This window comes from Giraffa tippelskirchi, chromosome 7, assembly GCF_054371585.1.
Source record: "Giraffa tippelskirchi isolate mGirTip1 chromosome 7, T2T-mGirTip1v1.2.pri, whole genome shotgun sequence".
Classification (NCBI taxonomy): Eukaryota; Metazoa; Chordata; class Mammalia; order Artiodactyla; family Giraffidae; genus Giraffa; species Giraffa tippelskirchi.
The window spans coordinates 33456281-33473694 of record NC_137281.1 but is presented as its reverse complement, the minus strand read 5'-3'; the positions used below and the strand labels follow the sequence as shown (position 1 = coordinate 33473694).

The following is a 17414-nucleotide window of genomic DNA, read 5'->3' as shown; positions in this document are numbered from 1 at the left end:
TGACAAATTTTAGAGATGCTCTTGAGTATGTTATCTTTCTCTGAACAGTGTTGACTTTTTCTAGCAGTCCAGGAAAAACTCTGTGACTGGACTCAAGCTCCAAAATATGTCTCCATTTTAGAGAGAAGTAGAGGAATTCTTTTCCTCCTCACCTCCCAGGTACTGCTTTTTCCAGAAAGCATGCCATCTTGTATGTTTACTATGCCTAGTTTCAGGACACAGCCAGGGATTTGGCTAAGGTTTTTGGCACATGTTGAAGATTGTCCTCTCTGGCTCTTGCCATTCTGGGACTTCTCTCTACACTCCACATACTCGGGCAGTCATCTTGTCACTTCTCAAGACATTAAGACCGTGAACTTCTGTTTGAATGCTAACCACATGATCTTGGGTGGACTGGAAGATCCACTCAGACCACGTAACCATAAAATTGACTCAGTGTTATTTTCCTTTTTCCTTCTGTTTCTGACCAGTTTCCTCCAGTGCATCCATATAATTTTTGTTAAGATTTTTTTAGCTATTGTGTATCAAATAATTAGTCTAAAATAAGGGCTACTCTGCCATTACTAAAAGAGAAACTCTTTCTTCTACTACAGTTTAAATTTTTTCTTTTTAAAGCATTTTCCAATAAAGTATTTCTGCCACATTTTCTCCCCCCCCCACCTATTTTTCTGATAGGATCATTATGTAGCATTATGGCTACAAATTGGCAGTGCTAAAAGTTTTTGGCTAAGGTAGCCAAGAATACAAAATTGTAATGGATGTTAGGGGGATACACAGAGAAATAGCGCATAGTGTATTATGTAATGGCTTTTTTAGTTCATTGGTCTCTAATAGGGTTCTTGGATTTTGGTGATGCTAGCTGGGCACAGTAGATTCCTATCTATTTTAGGAGACATAAGTCTACCAATACTGGGAAATGGGAATCTCACTGCTTCCCTAGAAATCTGAAACTTGCCCCTTTAGTATGCTTCCATATATAGCTTATTTTATGATTTTCCTGGCTATAAACACTAACATTGATTGAAATAGTTGAACTTTCATGTCTCTAATACCAAACTAATCCTGAACCAAATGATGTCACATCTTCATCTTTTTCGGGATAAGTAAGTCAGCACATGCTTATCTCACAGTGTTTTCTGTGATTTAGCAGCCTGAAAAGGGATTTCTCTATAGCTAATCAGCTATACTCAATAATTTTACACATTTGACACTTTGAGAATAAAATACACAGACATATTTCAAAAATTAAGGTGCTATTTTAGAGAAATATATTTAGTGTTTGAAAATGACAAATAATCTCTTAATATACAGACATTTGGGGAGAAAATGGCACTCCACTCTGGTATTCTTACCTAGAGAATTACATGGACAGAGGAGCCTGGTGGGCTGTAGCACATGGGATCGCAAAGAGTCAGACACGACTGAGTGACTAACACATACAGACATTAATATTTACTTAACCAGGCGTTTATTTAAATGGGATTTTTTTGGGGGGGGTGGAATTCTACAGTGAGAGTACAAGAGTTTTATTTATGAAAGCTGTAGGACTCACATTGAAATCCAACTTCAAGTATGATGACTAGACAGTCAATCTTGTTTCGATACTCTTTCAGTGTGAAGTTTTCATTGAATCCATGAAGATTCAAATTCTTAATGGGTCATAGAAGATGTGAAGATAATAAACCAATATATCTTACTATTAATAAATAATGCCCTTAAAACAAACATAGGCTTCCCTGGGAGCTCAGCTGGTAAAGAATCCTCCTGCAAAGCAGCAAACCCTGGTTTGATTCCTGGGTCAGGAAGATTCCTTGGAGAAGGGATAGGCTACCCACTCCAGTATTCCTGGACTTTCCTGGTGGCTCAGCTTGTAAAGAATCTGCCTACAATGTGGGAGAGCTGGGTTTAATCCCTGGGTTTGGAAGATCCCCTGGAGAAGGAAATGGTGACCTACTCCAGTATTCTGGCCTAGAGAAGGGAATGGCTACCCATTTCAGCATTCTGGCCTGGAGAATTCCATGGACTGTATAGTCCATAGGGTCACAAAGAGTCAGACATGACTGAGCGACTTTCACTTAAACGCAGAACCCTTCTGTTCTTTTTTTGTGTGTGTGTGAGTTATGATTTAACTTCCATCTACTGAGAGGTTAAACTTGTGTTAATCATTACCATCCTCTCATTATCACAATAATCAAATGCTTAAATTAAGTGTGTCATTTCTGAGAGCCATCTGTCAAAGTTTTGCTGTGAATGTATCTGAGCTATAGAATTGTGAGATCTGATACTGCACAGGCTATGGGCTGTCTCACCTCTAGTTCATTCTTGGGGCACAACAGGCCATTTTTCAAGCGGGCAATAATCTATGTGACTAGATCTTTGATCAAAAGATTCTGTCAGAGAGAATGACTATTGTAGGTAGCAGGGAATGACTAAAGTGAACAGTAACAGCCATTCTCCTTGGCCCATTTAATCTTTCTTAAACTCAGACAAATACTCATTGTAATCTATTTCTAAATCATGTCTACTATCATGGTACAAGGTAGTGTGGAGGTATATAAGCATGAAGCAACAGATACAGTTGGGAAAATGTGAAAATCCAGGAGTGGTAAAGGAAGAGAAGGATATCAGAGATGGAGTAGAAAGAGATATGTTCGAAAAGGTCATCAAAAGCGATACAGTGTGGATCTTGTGTGATAAATAAGGCAGGGGGTTGCTTATTTAAAAATTTTGCCAGAAAGTGACATGATTGGATGTACAGTTTTAAAAGGTTAGTCTAATAGTTTTCTCCATTCAGGGTGCTATTTCTCAGTGGGAATGTTTGGTAGTGTGTGAAAGTGAAAGTCACTCAGTTGTGTCTGACTCTTTGCCACCCCGTGGACTATACAGTCCATGGAATTCTCCAGGCCAGAATACTGGAGTGGGTAGCCATTCCCTTCTCCAGGGGATCTTCCCAACCCAGAGACTGAACCCAGCTCTCCCACACTGCAGTGAATTCTTTACCAGCTGAACCACCAGGGAAGACCACGGTACTGGAGTGGGTAGCCTATCCCTTCTCCAAGGGATATTCCTAACCCAGGAATTGAACTGGGATCTCCTATATTACAGGTGGGTTCTTTACCAGCTGAGCTACCAGGGAAGCCCCATTTGGTAGTGTGTATTGGGGGCATTTTAAAATAAACCTTTTTATTTTGGAGTAATCTTAGATGTACAAAACACCTGTACATATACCTCTGTTTTAATTTCCTATTTTGTCAATATCTTACATTACCACAGTGCATTTGTCCAAACTAACGAAGTACACTTCTATTCACTAAAATCCCAATTTCATTTGGATGTTACCAGTGTTTCCATTGAGAACCTTTAATGGTGTGTTTCAGGATCGAAATCAGTACACTGTGTTTTGTGTGCTCAGCCCCTTCAGGCGTAGCCAGCTCTCTGTGACCCTGTGGACTGTAGCCCGCCAGGCTCCTCTGTCCATGAGATTTTCCAGGCGAGAATACTGGAGTGGGTTGCCATGCCCTTTTCCAGGGAATCTTCTCAACCTGGGGATCAAACCTGCGTCTGCCTGCACTTCTGGAATCGCAGGTGGATCCTTTACCTACTGAGCCGCCTTGGGAGCCCTTATTGGTACATTCCTTGCCTTAAATGGTCACACCTTTGGTGTCCTCTGGGCTTTGAAGTCATTCACCTTTCTTTGTTATCTGTGACCCTGACAGTTTTAGGAGTGCTGACCAATCAGCTATTTTGTAGAATGCCTCTTGATTTGTGTTTGTCTAATGTTTTTTCTCATGATTAGATCAGATTTATGCCTTTTTAAAAAAGAATATCACAAAGGACACTTATATCCGGGGCACATGGTATCAACATGATATCACTAGGGACGATAAACTTTATCACATGTCAACATGGGGTGTGCCAGGTTCTTTCACTATAAAGTTCCTACTATTTTTCTTTCCCTGTTCAGTTCGTTGGAAGCCAATTATAAATCTAGTCCAAGGTCAGTGAAGGAGGGGTAAAGCCCTACTTCCTGGATGAGGAGTACCTATATATACAATTTGGAATTCTTTTGTAAGGAAACTCTCTTTTCTTAGGAAGCATTTTTTGTTATCCCACTGACTAGAGATATTACTGATATTTGTTGGGCATGATCCAAGGAAGCTAAGGGTCCTGAAATTTGGGGGCCATTTCTGTGCAGTGAAGAATTGCATGTCCCTAAACACTGATAGTTCTTCCTTTGTGATGTTCTCTGTACATGCATTCTCAATGAGGGTGATATCATTTCTAAGGGTGTGAAAATTGATTCTTTGGGGCAGAAAAAGATCTTCCTCTTGTTACATATAAAGCACATATATACAAACAGTAGGAGAACGTGTACTTGAATGGGGGCAATCTTTTTAATCTATGTTTGTTTATTAAATTAAAAGGCAACAGATGAATGGCAAACATACATTATTCTTATAAGACAACTCAAATAACTTTTTCCTAAATTGCTATTGATCACAGTTACCAAGAGGCGATGGTGGGGGGTGATAAATTAGGAGATTGGGATTGACATATACACACTATATGAATAGATAACTAATAAAGAACTACTGTATAGCATAAGGAACTCTACTCAATACTCTATAATGACCTACATGGGAAAAGAATCTAAAACAGAGTAGATATTTGTATATGTATATGTATAACTAATTTACTTTACTGAAACCTGAAACCAAAATTGTAAACCAACTGTACTCCAATAAAAATTAAAAATAAAATAAGATAAAGAAGAAAAAGTGTGTGTGTGTGTATATATATATATATATATATATATATATATATATACACACACACCTGTAGTATTAAAATTTTATGGAGGATTGTCAGGAAAAATGTGTCCGAAATTTTCAGTGTTCCTGGGGATTGATAATAAAAATAAAAATATTGAGAGCCATTGGTTTAGCTGAAAAGTGACAAATGAGTTGAACTTCATAAGAGGAGAGTTTGAGCAAGGAATTGCAAGGAAAGGAAAAAATATCAATCAAGAAGTTATATCAGTTGACTTCTAGATTAAGCATATTATGAAATTTAATGAGAACACTGTTTCTTTTTGTTTAGGATTGATTTCCATGTGATTTTTGAATTATCATCTTAAAAAATAGTCACTTAAGATAAGGCATAAAATTATTTCAACTCTTTCAAGGAAAAATAACAAATTATCTGTTATTTTTACACATCCAGCAAAATTTTGGAATGTATTTCTTAGGTATATGAGCATTCCCCATACTTCTACATGTTTTTATTATAATTTCCTTCTGCTTCCTGGATATTTTCTGGATAGCTGAAGTTATGGGATCACTGAAGCTTGGAAAATAATGGAGTGACTGTTGTACATTTTATGACTTTTTCTGGGTGAACTCTTGATAGGAATCCTTGATATGACTTCAAGATCTTGTGCATATTTTAAGAAAAATCTGAGTGTAAGTAATGAAATTAAAATGTTTTGATGTGAGGGGTAAAGAACAGTGAATCTCAAACAGATGTTTATCTTTTGATTTAACTGTGAGATAAATAATATGTGCTTTGAAAGTCTGGGAAATAAAGAAAAGTATAAAGGATAAAATACATAAAATTGCAATTTGCAATTTAAGTCTTTGCTAACCAATACTTTCCATGATTTAAATATATTTTTCCTCTTTTACACTGTTTACTTTTTAATAACTCTATAGTATCCCAATATTTAAGGTATACATATGTTTTTTCAATCAAGCATCCTGTCTGTTCCTATTCATTATTCAATTTCCCTACACTCAAATAGCATCCACTTAATATCACTTGCCTTCTTTTATGAGCAACTCTATCATTCTTCCTTTTCCGACTTTATGACCTCTAGCTATGTGAATTATCTGAGGCTGCCCTTTAAACAGCATTCTTCCGTGGACAAAGCCCAGAGAGGAATTTAAGAAAAAAAAAATTCAGTGAGTCTTATTTAGTACAATGCTAAACTGTGAGTGATTATGGAAATGAGTAGTTATATTTAATGCATCTCACAGTCAGATGTGCGTATACATTATGACACCAAAATAGAGGTCTTAAATGAGTTCAAGGACCCCAGTCAGGATTTATGACTTCCCAGGGTACTCAAGTAAGCAGGAAATTAGATTGCCAAACTACTGATCTTTGAAGAATAATAGTGAGTGGGGGAGGAACAGGGAGGCTGAAGGCAGGAAAGTGATATTCTAGTTTTCAAAAAGACAAGAAAGTTATATTCCTCAAACAATGAGCTGTAACCGTGACTTTAATGCCCAGTGAAGTTGACATTTTTGTTCTATTTGACTACTTAATCTCTATTCCTACTTCCTAAAGCTATTACATATTTTCTTTCAGGCTTATTCTTTTCCTGAATCTCTGGTCATATGATTTGGTGGTTATAGTGGTGTTTGTGGTGGTAATTAACCCTACCTCTGCTCCTGTAGATGAGTTCTGAGTGACTTAAGATAATAAGCGTATTTTATTTTCCAGATCCTAATGATTTATTGATGTGTGGGGCGTGTGACACTCATGGATCCATAAGAGATACATTTAGAACATGTTTCCTTCACTAGGAGAGAATAGCTCTTCTCTGAACCTGAGGGGCTATGAGATCTGCGGGTGCTGATGGTTTAATGGGGCCTTCAGAAGAGATCCAGAGAAGGCAATGGCACCCCACTCCAGTACTCTTGCCTGGAAAATCGCATGGACAGAGGAGCCGGGTAGGCTACAGCCCATGGGGTCGCTAAGAGTCGGACACGACTGAGCGACTTGACTTTCACTTTTCCCTTTCATGCACTGGAGAAGGAAATGGCACCCCACTCCAGTATTCTTGCCTGGAGAATCCCAGGGACGGCAGAGCCTGGTGGGCTGCCGTCTATGGGGTTGCACAGAGTCAGACACGACTGAAGCGACTTAGCAGCAGCAGCAGAAGAGATCAAGGTGGATGACAAAGTCAATCAAGAGGACGCAATAGGCAATGGAGGAGACTCCTATCTTGAATATCATCATCAGTCAGTTCAGTTCAGTTCAGTTGTTCAGTCATGTCCAACTCTTTGTGACCCCATGGACTGCAATATGCCACTCTTTCCTGTCCATCACCAACTCCCATAAGAGTTTACTCAAACTCATGTCCATTGAGTTGGTGATGCCATCCAACCACCTCATCCTCTGCCATCCCCTTTTCCTCCCACCTTCAATCCTTCCCAGCATTAGGGTCTTTTCAAATGAGTCAGTTCTTCACATCAGGTGGCCAAAGTATTGGAGTTTCAGCTTCAACATCAGTCCTTCCAATGAACACCCAGGACTAATCTCCTTTAGGATGGACTGGTTGGATCTCCTTGCTGCCCAAGGGACTCTCAAGAGTCTTCTCCAACACCACAGTTCAAAGGCATCAATTCTTCGGTGCTCAGATTTCTTTATAGTCCAACTCTTACATCCATACCTGACTACTGAAAAAACCATAGCTTTGACTAGACAGACCTTTGTTGGCAAAGTAATGTTTCTGCTTTCTAATATGCTATCTAGGTTGGTCATAACTTTTCTCCCAAGGAGCAAGCGTCTTTTAATTTCATGGCTGCAGTCACCATCTGCAGTGATTTTTGGGGCCCCCCCAAAATAAAGTCTGTCACTGTTTCCATTGTTTCCCCAGCTACCTGCCATGAATTGATAGGACCAGATGCCATGATCTTAGTTTTCTGAATGTTGAGCTTTAAGCCAACTTTTTCACTCTTCTCTTTCACTTTCATCAAGAGGCTCTTTAGTTCTTCTTCACTTTCTGCCGTAAGTTGGTGTCATCTGCATATCTGAGGTTATTGATATTTCTCCTGGCAATCTTGATTCTAACTTGTGCTTCATCCAGTCCATCATAGGAGTCTTGTAATCTGAGCAGGGCTAAAGACAAATCAGCTCTTCAAATATTAATTTATGTAATTTGAAATGCTTTGGTTGCTTCTTTTACTTGCTTGCTTCTGATTGTGGGCTTCCCAGGTGGTGCTAGTGGTAAAGAACCTGCCTGCCAATGCAGGAGATGTAAGAGATGGAGGTTCGATCCCTGGGTTGGGAAGATCCCCTGGAGAAGGAAATGGCAACCCACTCCAGTATTCTTGCCTGGAGAATCTCATGGACAGAGGAACTTCGTGGGTTACAGTCCAGTGGGGTCACAAAAATGCACTTCATGTTCTCTGCTTGCTTTGGAGTATTTTTCCTTAAGAATTTTTTTTTTTTATTCTTTACAAAAAATTAAAATCTTACTATGCTCAAGAATATTCTTCTTGGGTAATACTACCAATCTCAATGATAATCTTTGTGCTGATGAATCCCAAATATTTATTTCCAGTTCCCTAAGTGAGAGATACCTGTTTGACTCATCTACTTGAGAATGTTCAGAATATTTTATCCACTTGCAATGGTGACATGTTGCCTCTAACCTCAATTTCAGTTAATAGAATCACTATCCACCTATTTTCTCCAAGTATCACTTGAAATAACCTTGATACACCCCAATCCTATCTTTCATCACATTAGACCAATTATCCTCAAAATTAGCATATGTTAGACCTACTTGAGACACCTGTAGATTCCAGGTTGGTAATGGTCATGGTTGGGATCCAGGAATGTGTGTTCTTATCATGCTTCTCAGGTAATCCTGATGTATTAATAGGTTCTCTGTGGTCCATACTGTGAAAAAAAATGACATTTAGATCATAAAATTATTTGGGACAAAATTCATGACTTATACATTTGTATCCTTGGCCTTTAGGAAAATACTTGATGCATAGTAACTGATTAAAATATTGAGTGAAAATGAATGGTCCCTCAAGACCACAAATCTATATATGACATGTCAATAAGTTGGCCATTTTCATCATTATACCTGTTACTGCTTTATTTGACTAAGAATTATCTGTGACATTAAACTTAATAGAATTTCTGAGTGAGTTTTAAACATCTGAGCATCTAGACAAGAGTAATTATAACTGAAATATAAATATAATTGTTTACAGGGAGAGCTCCAGTTCAAGATAGCATTAGAACAACTGTTTAATGGCTTAGTCTACCTTTACAGCTTTTACTGGAGAGATGCTTGCAATTCTTCATTATGATTACAGTCCCATAGCCTTTGTATCCTTTGACTTCATTTCCAAGTTAAATTAGTACATGTAGATATGAGATTGATAGTTTATACCATTAAATCTCTTACTCAAAGTGGGATATAAAGTTCTTCAAAACTGTCAAGAAATAACTTAAGGGGTTCTGATTTTTCTCCCTCCCCTTTCTTCTCCTCCTCTGTCTTCCCTTCTTCCTCCTCCTCCTTCTTATTCTTAAGACAGCAATTGAGATAATTCTATTTAAATAGTAACACATCAATAGAAAGGTATAGGTGGCCTTAAATCATAAGTTTTGTCTTTCTTTTTTCCTTCATCAGATATTTCCTGGACTGATGAAAACCACACAATTTTATATTTATATAAATTTAATCACACAAATTTATATTTAGGAAAAAGGCAACTGTGTATGCAACCCAAGAGATAGGGATGCACCATATATATGGGGCAGTGGAGTCATTTAGTATATCTAGAAGTACTACCTACATCTGGCCCTTTAAATTAATTACACTTGAATAAATTTAAAAAACCCATTCTTCCATCACCCAGCCTATATTTAAGTGCGCAGTAGCCACAGGTAGCTATGTTGTCCAGAACATACATATTGTACAGAACACAAAACACAAAACTCAGTTTTTATTTTACTTCCTTAGGTCAACTAAATCTGGCCTGCTCCTCCCCTTCTTCATTCTCACAGGGCCACATCTATTCTTTACTCTTATGAGACTTCTCTTCCTTTCTTTCAAATTCATACCACAATTTGCAAATGCACATTAATTTGTATCAGTAACACCATCTTCACTGCTCTAAGTTCCATTAGGGAAAGTATTGGGTTGGCCAACCCAACACTATCACAGCAGATAGATTTGATAAATACTTTTATCTAAATGAGTGGATGGGATGGTAATGATATGACTTGGGAAACATCAGTAAAATATCAGAAGGGATGTAGAGGTTATAGAAGAACTTAAACCAGGATAAGACATCACAATTTTTAAGCAAAATTGCTTATACTCCTAATCAAGTGGATGCTGCAAAGGAGGAGTTTTTTTCCCCTGCTACCCTTCTAGGTTCTCTGGCTGAGGCCTTGTAAATTGGATTGACAAAAGGTGGATTCACAGGAGAAAAACAAATAGAAGTTTATTAGCACGTGTATCTTCCTTACACGTGGGAGTACTCACAGATGAGTAACACAAAGAGTTGGCTAGAACTTGGGTTTATGTAGTATCTTAGCAAAGGCACGATACATTTTAAGAGAAGTGACAAGGCAGAGGAGGAGCATTTTAAGTTTCTTGGGCTGCAAATTGTAAGGAAAATACATGGAAACTAATGATAGAGAAAGGATCATTCGTGAAGTTTATTAGGTGGATGGCTTTGGTGCCGTCTCCCAGCTGACAAAGGTCTGAAGTGATCTTGAATGATTAACGTTTGTCCTTCCTAGTACAGTGGAGAGGGGCACACCTTTTTAGATTTCTGTCCTGATCTTAGGCAAATAGGGGAAAGGCAGAGAGATTTTTCTTGAACCTTCTTCTAAACTGCCTTCAGCTCAAAATTTTGGCTTAAGCCAAAATGTCATATTTTGAGATGAAATATTCTGGCACCACACAATGCTTAATGCCCATGATCCTTCACCCAACCACAGTGGCATGTTCCTTCTAGAATCATGCCACTATGGCATCATTCTTGATGATTTTCATGGAAAGGATTTCTGTGTGTATGAGTCACTGTCTTCTCTATGTAGACATGCAATTTCTTTCAATAGCATAAAAAATAATGTGAAAATCTTGTTAGAAATTCACACTGAGAATACAGATGATACTTCAAAGGACAGACCTGAAGATGCTTATCTAATATACCCTAAAGATAATCATATAAAAATCCCACCTAGGCTTCAAACTACACTTATTATATTCCTTAATAAAGCAACAATTTTCCTTTTGTCCCAAGTACAGAATGTCCTTTATTTTTAACTTCCCAATATGACATGATTATCTGACTTATGAAGTTACAAAGTTGCAACCAACTCCTGAAGAATGCTTCATTTCAATCCTAAAAACAGAAAAAGAAGAAAAAAAAAAAAAACCCTCCAGATTAGTCACACTGTTTCCCAGTTTTCCCAGCTGGTAAGCAATAAAACTGCCACTATTTTTTTCTTTTTTACTTGATGAAATGATGGATGGGAGAATATTGGCCTACTAGTATTTACTAGTAGCAAGATATTAATGCCAAAAACTTCACTTGACCAAGGTGTAAGGAATATATGTTACTCTTTTTTTTTTCATGAAATACCATTTAGGCTAACCATAATTTTTCTATTTAAAAGAAATAAGCATTCTTTATAAATACTATTCTATAAAGAATATATAAAGATGATAAAAATTATTTAGCAAGTTAGCTTAAAGCTCACTTCTTAGATCTATCAAATATCACAGATCCTGGCTTATCCAAAGTGCTTTGTTGCAGCTATTTTCTCGTGAACATTTTTGTTATATAAATTCTCTGTTCCTTAGTTTCCATAATATTAAGCATTATGACAAACAGAATACATCAACTTATTCAGGGCCTGAGTAGTAAGTAACAAGCTGGGTTGTCAGATACATGACATTTTACTAAGGACAACCAATGCACGTTTTTCTTGGCATTCACAGTGTACAGTATGATTAAGATAGCTAAGAGGATAAATGCCAGGTAAAGATGTTGTTCTAGCAAGATATTAAAGGAAGAAAAGGTTAACATTTTTCTTACTGGTGACTATAAAACCATCACAAAGGTTTCTTCTCTTTCCTGCCATCTCTTTTTGTGTATCTTAGGATAAAACACTGGCAAACAAATGGGTTATAAATTAGATGTGCATTGGTATTAAATGCTTGTAAGAATCTGATCCTTTAAGAAACAATCTGCATAATGAAGCAGAATCTCTGTGTTCTAGAAAATAGTAGATGAATTCTAATTTTGATAACCCTGCAAAAAATAATGGTTAATTGTAGCTACATTTTTATTTTCTGAAGCAAAATTATGACTCTATGTCTTTGAACCTAAGTTCTTTTTCTCAATTTAGGGCTTATAAAAAGCTACTCTTTTCATTTGAAGTTAATGCACGAAAATCACTAGGAAAAAAAAACATAGAGGTAGTTTTCAATAAATTATCATCTATGAAGATTTTTTTTTTTTTTTTTTTGGGAAAAGGGAGGCTATTTAAGTGGCAAGTATAATAGATAAACTATGATTTCAAGATTTGGTTAGAACAGAATTTTAGATAAAATAACTCAGCTGAATTTTTACTTACTTCTACATATTTTCCTTATGATTCAAACAAGTCAAAAAAATTCAATATTTCAATAATGATAGGGACTTTCAAGTAAGGGAGATTGGGTTGGGCATTCCCATGTTTAATGAAGTGCAGGATACATCCCATGATCTTACCTCTGTGATAGACATGTAAACAGTTTAAAAAACATTCTAGTAAGAAAAAGAGCAGAATGACTCAGGAGATATAGAGTATAACTCAGATGAGAACATGGTTTATTCTGTCTGGAATGTCGGTAAAGGTCTCCCCAAGGAGGTAATTAGGATTATGAGTATTAAGGGAAGAAATAACATCTGATTTTGTATGCAGATACATCATGACAGTGAGTGGTTTTCTTTGTTTTATTTCAATAATGCCAAAAATAAAAGTGCTCGTAAACACAATCTTGGCATAGTGAACAGTCAAATGCCAGATATGTAATTCATTCAAGATAGTCTGCAGACTTTTGTGCTCAATGAAAATAAATGTAAAGTGCACAAAAACAAAGGGAAGGATCTTTTGTCATTGTTGTTGTTAACAATGTGTCATGTATTGTGTGAGGAAGGTTGAATTGTCACTGAAAATCCCTTGGTTTTCATAAGTGACAAATCTGCAGGGTAATGTAACAGAGAAGTAATAAAATAGGGTTGTTTGGCTATAATCAGGAACTGCAGCTATAATGTACCTATAAAGACTATTTAATTAATTCAGTTGACAGCTGCCTTATCACCAGTAAAAATTAAGCTGAGTTTGACCAAGAACTCAAAACATAATTCAGATAGTAAACTATTGAAAACCAATGGAGGGAAAAGTACTTCCTATGTACTTGTTTTAAAATATTCATGCTATTGAGCCATTCCCACTAAATGCATAAATGACAACATAATATTCAACAGTAACAGTTGGTAGAAGCCGTTTTAAGTAGCAGTTTAGCAAACAGAGATGAATTTTAATTTGCCATGCCAATTGAGCTGTAATAAAAACTAGTATTCCAGCTGTGGGGAAAAAAAAATCCACACAGCTTGGTTTAGAGTTAGTTACAGGTTTTTTGTTGTTTTTTTTCTTTACAGTACAGTGAAACCATCTTGTTTCTATCCATGCCAGAAGTTTGTTAGATCTCAAAACATGTTGTAGGCAATGAGAAAGGCGTGTCTTTAGGGAAATAAAAATATCTCTGTTGTATTAGATTACAGCATGTTCAATGTAGTACCAGTTAACTTAGCAGCTGAGTGTGTTATGGTTTTTGTACTATTTCTGAAGTTGTGAGGATTACTTTAGAGCAAATGGAAAGTTTGGGCTGTTACTTTGGAAGTAAATGGAAAACAGATTATTTTCAAACGTTAGGGTTCACAAAAATGTCTTTTTGCAATCAACGCTCACTTCCTGGGTTGATACTTTATTAGCAAAAACATCAACTTGCCATTTATCAGGAAAGCCTTGTAGGAAAATCCATATGCATTCTTGACTGCAGACACTAAGTCATGATGATGCAGAAACTTTTGTAGACTCACCATCATATTTCCCAAATGTGAAGTCTTACTCATCAGTAACTAAACCTGCATAAATGGAGCCATAGGTTTCCAGTTTACTATTTCATTTTCGTTTCGTTTAGTTGCTAAGTCATGTCGAACTCTTTGCGATGCCATGGACTATAGCCCACCAGGCTCCTCTGTCCACGGGATTTCCCAGGCAAGAACACCAGAGTAGGTCCGCCATTTCCTCCTCCAGGGGATCTTCCCGACTCAGGAATCAAACCCACATCTCCTGCGGCTTCTGCATTGGCAGGCAGATTCTTTACCACTGAGTCAAATTAAGTGTTTAAAATTATGCAGCCATCTTTTTAAAAATGTTACTCCTAGGATTCTGTGGATTTACCAATATAATTTAATTTTTTTAATGAAAAGAGCTATGACAAAAAGTAATTAGGAAAAACAACAACAACAATTTCCACTATCAGGAGAATTCCTTCCCTGCGTTCTGAAGATCTAGGAGTGTAAGAAAGATGCTTTATTGTGCTTAGTGACAAGATTGTGTGAGACCATAGAAGGCAAGTAGAGGAACAGAATGAGGAACACACTAGTTTATATAGAAAAGAGGCTTTCCATGACCCAGTGGCAGATCTCCAGAAAGGAGGGATGAGGTAGGAGAAAACAAGGCAGGAAGAAAAAGAGAATGGAGAGGGTATGGGTAGAGGCATTAGAAAGCAAGAGAGAGAGATGGACAGACAGAAAGAGAGAGACAGAGGTTCTTCTTGTTATTGTTGTTATTCAGTCGTTAAGTCATGTCCAACTTTTTGTGACCTCATGAACTGCAGCACGCCAGGCTTCCCTGTCTTTCATTATCTCCTTGAGTTTGCTCAAACTCAAGTTTGCTCAAACTCAAGTCCATTGAGTCAGTGATGCTATCCAACCATCTCATTCTCCGTTGCCCCCTTCTCTGTCCCTCAATCTTTCTCAGCATCAGGGTCTTTGGAAACCTCAATTAAATCAAGTTAGGAGACCAGAAAGGGGAGCTCTCACATCCTTCAAAGATCACAGCTCAACAGGGAATAAAAGCTCCTTTCCTTACAACGATTAGCCAGTGAAAAGTCATGGTCGCTTTGTTTGCTAGAGCCCACCCATCTTCCTTTTCCACTCTATTAAAGAGTTCTTCTTCTCCCCTTGTCAGTGGCTCACCGTGGCTGCAGACTCTGGACTGCAGTTCTTTGCTAATCCCAGTTAAATCACCCTGCCAGCCCTTTTTTCTTCTTTTCTTTTCTTTTTTTTTCTTTTTTTGTTGGAGAAATAATTGGCAGTCTGTTTGTTTTAGGTCAACAGACAGAAAGACACAGATTAACAGAAAGAGACAGAGAGAAGTGGTGACAGAAAGCATGAATGAGAGTCCAAAGGCTAGCTACTAAGAAGAGGAAATGAAAGAGAGGCTGAGATGAAGTGTTTGTATAGTTTTATATGATTAATGGCATATGCTATCACTTCTCTATTTGCTTAGGAAAAATGTACTACATTTTCTGTAAATCAGCACCACTTATGGAACTGAATCTGTGGTCTTTGGACACTAAAAAACCCTGAGACTTCTCCTAAGGAAGGCACAAGAAAGAACTGAATTTGCCAAGGATCCAGTTACTAAAATTCTATCAGAGTTATGTATGTGCCCGTCCTGACACATAAACATCTACCTTCCTTCATGTAGAAGAATTGGAGAAGAAAATGGCAACCCACTCCAGTATTTATGCCTGGGAAATCCCATGGACAGAAAAGCCTGGCAGACTACAGTCCATGGAATTTCAAGAGTTGGACATGACTTAAGAGACTAAACCACCACCACCATGTAGAAGAATATATACATTCCTGATATTCAGCTTAGCCAAAGAGCTCCAAATCTCTCCTCGTTATTATGTACAGAATGATTAAGAATTACACAAACAAACTTATTTCCCTTTGCTAGCAGGGCATGGAACTTATCAGGTACATGAAAAAAAAAATTGTTGAAGGAATGAACGCACCAATGGATTTTTTTCTAAACATATAGTTTTTGCTCCCATTTATATTATTATTATCACTGTTATTGTCTTAATAAACTGTCTTTGGACCTTTTGGCATACTCGGGATTCCAAACATGACTTTTTCAGTTTTATTTGGCTTTAAAATCTGACATCGTAATGGGTGCTGCCACGGCTGCACTTGAGATCACTTAATTTCTCGAAATAAAATCAGTGAAAAGTCTCTGTGGAGAGCACTGCAATGCAACGGAAGCTATAACGTCCTGTAATGAAACCTAATGAAAAATCTCTGGGCTAGATTAGATGGTGATCTGATGTGAGGCCAAGCAAAAGGGAACACTTTCTTGGAGTTGAAATTATGCCTTGTGGCAGAACAGGCAGGTCATGTGAGGAGCTGAAGTCAGACTGCCAGAACACCACCCATGCTAGCTGCATTTTTTTTTTTAACCTCCCTAGAGACTGGCTGTGAAAGCCGACTGTGTTTAGAGAGATGTCAGCGTGAGCTGCTAGAGATCTGTTTTGTGCATCAGGGTGTGTGGTCTGACAGGTGTGGGTGTATTTGTATGGACAGTGGCTCTGAGTTTGAAATAGAACTGTTGTGTATATAGTGTTACCTTACAATTCTTGAAGATCGCAAGGTAAGCTCAGAAAGGAATGAGTAGGAAAATGGGAATCAGGTCTAGGGAGAGAGAAACATTAAGGACTGAAGAAAAATAAAGAGAGGTTTTAGGATATGTCAAGAAAAAAAAAAATGAAGGAGCCTAGTGACTTTCATATCAAGTCTCTAAAAATCTCACACCATCCAAATTCTCAGGAAACTGAACTGGATATGAAAGTAATTATATAAATTTACAAAGCAAAGTATTCAACCAAGCCAACTAAATATGTTTCAGACACTCAGGACAACTCATTCTCAATATCAAAATAGCAGGAAAACAAAATAATCCTCAGAATGCTGCTGCTGCTGCTGCTAAGTCGCTTCAGTCATGTCCGACTCTGTGCGACCCCATAGATGGCAGCCCACCAGGCTCCTCCATCCCTGGGATTCTCCAGGCAAGAATACTGGAGTGGGTTGCCATTTCCTTCTCCAACGCACGAAAGTGAAAAGTGAAAGTGAAGTCGCTCAGTCGTGTCCGACTCTTCGCGACCCCATGGACTGCAGCCTACCAGGCTCCTCCGTCCATGGGATTTTCCAGGCAAGAGGACTGGAGTGGGGTGCCATTGCCTTCTCCGAATATTGATCAGTAAATCGATGATCAAGGCAAAGAAACTAGGATTTCTTGGACCATTTCATTTATTTAATCAGAATTTATTTATGTTATAATGCAAATATGAGGCTGTTGTAGGGATTGTTGGGAATACCCAAAAAGTAGAAATACAGGTGTTTTCCAGTATTCGGTGTTCAGTTTCTCAGTCATGTCTCTTTGTGACTGGATGGACTGCAGCCTACCAGGCTCCTCCATCCCTGGGATTCTCCAGGCAAGAGTACTGGAGTGGGTTGCCATTGCCT

At 37.8% G+C, this 17414-nt stretch overlaps 1 protein-coding gene and 1 long non-coding RNA gene across 3 annotated transcripts in view; one reads left to right on the top strand and one right to left on the bottom strand.

The window, feature by feature from the left end:
* The window catches only part of LOC145514265 (uncharacterized), a 985725-nt gene that overhangs the window by 520951 nt on the left and 447360 nt on the right, over positions 1 to 17414 (top strand). The window lies entirely within an intron of this gene.
* On the bottom strand, positions 13645 to 16656 carry LOC145514986 (uncharacterized). Its single transcript, XR_014060616.1, has 2 exons — positions 15624 to 16656; positions 13645 to 14818 (listed from the first exon to the last, which is right to left on the bottom strand). It is a non-coding gene; the product is annotated as an uncharacterized LOC145514986 (long non-coding RNA).